The sequence below is a fragment of the Bison bison genome, unplaced genomic scaffold (genome assembly GCF_000754665.1).
Source record: "Bison bison bison isolate TAMUID 2011002044 unplaced genomic scaffold, Bison_UMD1.0 scf7180017864489, whole genome shotgun sequence".
NCBI lineage: Eukaryota > Metazoa > Chordata > Mammalia > Artiodactyla > Bovidae > Bison > Bison bison.
Window position 1 is genome coordinate 1,362,933 of NW_011495048.1, and position 5,049 is coordinate 1,367,981.

At 36.7% G+C, this 5,049-nt stretch overlaps 1 pseudogene; it reads left to right on the plus strand.

Annotated features, from left to right (window-relative positions):
- The window catches only part of LOC105005356, a 31,548-nt pseudogene extending 30,531 nt beyond the window's left edge, over window positions 1-1,017 (plus strand).
- Window positions 1,018-5,049: the final 4,032 nt, after the last annotated feature.

A 5,049-nucleotide genomic window follows, 5' to 3' on the forward strand; every position in this document is an offset into this window, starting at 1 on the left:
TTCCTATTAGGAAACAGTCTGTTTTTTCATGTCCAGTTCTAATTGTTGCTTCCTGACCTGCCTATAGGTTTCTCAAGAGGAAGGTCAGGTGGTCTGGTATTCCCATGTCTTTCAGAATTTTCCACAGTTTATTGTGATCCACACAGTCAAAGGCTTTGGCATAGTCAATAAAACAGAAGTAGATATTTTTCTGGAACTCTCTTGCTTTTTCAATGATCCAGCAGATGTTGGCAATTTGATCTCTGGTTCCTCTGCCTTTTCTATAAAGGTGACATATATTGTGAATTTTTGTTTTTGAGTTTTATTTTCATATTTCTGTAGAATTAAGTTTGTTTTTGTTACAGTCACTTAGGATCAGTTTACTTTTTTCCAAGGTTTTCCTTTAAACTTGCAGGCTAGTTAATCTGTAGCTGCCTTTGTCCTACTACTGTGGGAGTTTCCTTATAATCATCAGTCCAAGGCCCAGTGGGTTATTTTCATGAAATAGCCCCAGTGCTGTGTGATATTTGAGAATTGTTTTATCTGCTCCTTTTGGATAGTTTGGAGAAGGCAATGGCAAACCACTCCAGTATCCTTGCTTGGAAAATCTCATGGACCGAAGAGCCTGGTGGTCTGCAGTCAATGGGATCGCAGAGTCAGGCATGACTGAGAGACCAACACTTTTGGGTAGCTATTTTCCAGACCTCGAGCAGTTTCCTAACATACATGGTTGATAATTGCTTAGCATCAGCATCAAGCGAAACCTTTAGCAAGTATCAAAAGCCCCTACTCTTTCTTAATGTTCCCTCTTCTTCATTAATCTGACCTATGGGCTCTCAATACTTTGATCTTTTGGGACTCCCAGATCTGTCTTCTCGATTTAGGGAGTCTGCCAGATTTCAACAGGTTTCACGTAGAAGAAAGGAAGTAGAGACTAATCCAGACATGGTGAAATCAAAGCAGGATAGATGTGGGAATACGAATAGTAATAAGTATGTGAATAACAAAACTAAAGTTGTAGTAGAGCAACCATATTAGGTCAAAGCAGCAGATGAAGCTTGACATGATTTGCTTCATTTTATGTGGATGTGGGCTAAAAAGCAGAAAACCAAAAACCATGAAATCAGATTATTCAGATTCCAACTCCTTAAGGATCTGAAACTAGATTAATTAGTACATTTTAAAGCAATAATAAGTATTTATCCCAAATGGGAAACAAAGCTTAATGATATTATTATATGCTTCTTTTTAGCAAGTTGGATTTCAAATACTTCAAAATGTCTCTGAATCTAAGACGGTTGTTTTTTATTTTTTAATAAAAAGTCAGAGTAATTATAAAATAATTGGGCAAAGTTAAGTCTTCCATAAAACATATAATTTGATGAAATAATTTATTAAAAAAGAAAAGACTAGAAATAAAATTAATTAGAGCTTAACAAGAGCAAATAAAACCTGTAATTGTGACACATTTCACATTCTACCTTTAGGTAAACATTGGCTTGATGTTTGATTTACAGGAAGTTGAACATAATTATTTGCACTCTATCATAAACAGACTTGAAATTCTTTTACAGTTAATATTTTATAAGCACAAGTACACATGGACACAAATACAAACATGCAACACATACAAGTAATTAAATGTGATTATAAAAAAACTACATTCTTCAGTTTATTCTTTTCCCATCCTAATAATTTTCACATTTGTTTCCTAAATCTGATGTGCTGTGAAAAAAATAAGCTTTTTAATTCAAATTAGCACAAGGCAGATTGATTCAAGTAGTAATTTAGTATCTCTAGTAATTTAATCCTTCCAATAGTAACCTACCATTTCTCTAATAAAAGAGAAATATCTAAACTTCACCTTCAATATATTCTGACCATATTTTACCCATCTAACAAAATCTCCCCCAAAACCCAAACTAAATATTTCTCTATTAAGTCAATCTATACCTATTTGTTGTTGTTGTTTAGTCACTAACTTGTGTCCACCTCTTTGCCACACCATGGACTGTAGCCTGACTAGCTCCTCTATCTGTGGGATTTCCCAGGCAAGAATACCTGCATGGGTCATGATTTCCTTCTCTAGGGGATCTTCCCCACTCAGAAATCCAACCTTCATCTCCTGTGTTGCCTGGCAGATTCTTGACCACCGAGCCACCAATCTATACCTATATTTTGAAATTATTTTTTCCTTATTGCTTGTCTCCCACTCTGCTGGACATGAAAATAATATCTATCCTTAAAAGTTCAGTTTAATCTAATACTCTTTCATGAAAGACTCAAATCCTCCACACATTTCCCTCCCTTCTCAACCCCTACTACAATGTTAGTGGTAAAGAACCCACTTGCCAATGCAGAAGACGTAGGAGACATGAGTTCAACCCTTGGGTTGGTTAGAGATCCCCTGGAGGAGGGCAGGGCAACCATTCCAGTATTCTTGCCTGGAGAATCTACTGGACAGAGGAACCTGGCCATCTATAGTCTATGGGGTTTCAAAGAGTTGGACACAACTGAGTGACTTAGTACATAAGCACTGCAATATTAGACCATACAGTGAATCATTCGTTTTTTTACTTTTCTCTATTTTTCTCATGTTTTAAAAATGTTTAAATCTCCAAAGAGCTTTTAATTTTTAAAACAATCAAGTTTACCATTCTTCCTTACTTTCCAAAGTATAAAATGCAAGAATAAACTAAATCTAAGAATCCCAAACATACCAGCTATTCTATTGACTGATTTTTGATTGCAATATGGTACACGGTGTCAGCTCAGCAACATAGAACATGACATGCCTGGAAAGGTTTTTCCTGGAATAATTACATCTCAATTTTTTCTATTGAGATTTCTGTGGGGACCCATAAGTCATAAAGAATTCTCCATATGACTGAATATTCTAAGCTTTTGAACCAACACTTTGGCAAAATTTATACTTGGCTCTTGGTTTCCTCTCCAGAATATGCTTACCTGAGACAATGTATCTCTTAATTTCAGCATCTTTTGCAGTCTTGGTAGGCTGATACTTTTCCAAATCCCCATGTCTTTGTTCCTATTGCTTAATAGTTATTCCCTCAATTTATGTACTGTAAGTAGGAACCTAAAAGCAGGCTGTGCCTTCAATGCTTAGCTAGGGAATATCTTCAGCTAAATATCTTCAAGACCTTTGCTTCAAGTTGTGTTTTCCATGTAGCCACATGTAGCCACATGTAGCCACAATTTCACTAAGTTTCTGTCTTAAACCAACAGGTATTTTTTTTCCTCCATGTTTCAATAACATATTCTTTACTTCCTTCTGAGTCTTCACAAACAGTGCATTTAAGGTCCATATTTCTACCAACTGTCTCTTTGTGATGACTTGAGTATTATTAGGACAACATAGATTTTTCTCTGCTTTGCTTCTCACTCTTTGAAATTATCACTAGCAGAATCATTAACATTCATATTTCTACTAACACTCTGCTTAAGGCAAACAGCAGTTTCAGTTATGCTGTCAAAATCCTTTCAGCCTCTACCCATTACTGTATTCTGGTGCCATTTTCACATGTTTAGATATGTGTTATACAAGTATTCCTCTTCTAGGTGTGAAAACCCATATTAATTTCTGATTGCGGTTTTAACAAATTACCTACAAAATCAGTGGCGTATGACAATACAGATTTGTGACACAATGGTAAAGTATCCGCCTGCCAATGCAGGGGACACAAGAGACATCAGTTAGATCTCTGGATTGGGAACATCGCCTGAAGCAGGAAATGACAACCTACTCCAGTATGCTTGCCTGGGAAATCCCATGGACGGATGAACTTGGTGGGCTACAGTCCATGGGGTCACAAAGAGTTAAACATGACTGAGTGCGTGCATACAAACACGGAAGTCAGAAGCCCAAAAAGGGCTGGCAAGACTGGGCTCCTTCTGGAAGTTCTAGGAGAGAATCCATTTACTTGCGTTTTTCACTTTGTAGAGATTGAAAGTATTCGTTGTCTCATGGTCCATTTTACTTTAATTTCTGCTTCTAGCTTCAAATTGTCTCCTATGACTCTGATCATGCTCTTTCATTATTGTACTTTATTAAAAGGACCTTCATGATTACACCGAAACCACTCAGAATATCCAGAACAATAGTAAGATCCTTAATTTAGTCTCACACACAAAGTCCCTTTTGCCACATAAAGTAACACATTTATAGGTTCCAGGAATAGGAATATAGTATATCAGTGGAGGCCTGTTATTTTAGCCCACCACAAAGTTCTAGAAACATTTAATTTATTATCCATTAAATTACTTCAAGAATTAAAATGAATTAAAATATCTGAAGCACTTAAAAGCTCCTGATCTGTCATACATGCTCTATAATAAAACATGTTTGTATAAGCAAGCTATTTGCAGAAAAATAACCTGAAAAAACAATAAATACATAACAGGTTATATTGTATACATACTTATATATTCACAGTATTGACTAGCATGTTGGGAAATGAACAAGCTGACATACTACCTGTGGAATGTAAGATGATTCCAATTTTCTGGGAGTGGGGTAGTGACATAGCACTATACAATGCTTCTAATATGTGTGGGTGATGCCGAGGTTGTGAGTTTGAGCCTCACCTGTAGCATGTTTTCTTCCCTTGGGCTTCCCTTGTGGTTCAGCTGGTAAAGAATCTACCTGCAAAGAGGGAGACCTGGGTTCGATCCCTGGGTTGAGAAGACCTCCTAGAGAAGGGAAAGGCTACCCACTCCACTATTCTGGCCTGGAGATTCACAGGCCAGGGACAGGAAAGGCAGACATGCTGCAGTCCATGGGGTTGCAAAGAGTTTGCCACAACCGAGTGAGTTTCACTTCACTTGATGTAGACATTTCATACTTAAGTGTTATGAAAATTATTCATTTTCAGTGAGAACCTGATAAATGCTGTGCTTTCAGTAAATAAAAAAATGGAAATCTACCTCAATTTCCATCTATTATGGATTGGTAAACAGATTGTGATAGTTTCATATGAGCAGTTTCTCTGTACTCATTAAGTATTTTCTTGGAAAGCATTTAATGATAGAGGGAAATCCTCAAGATACACA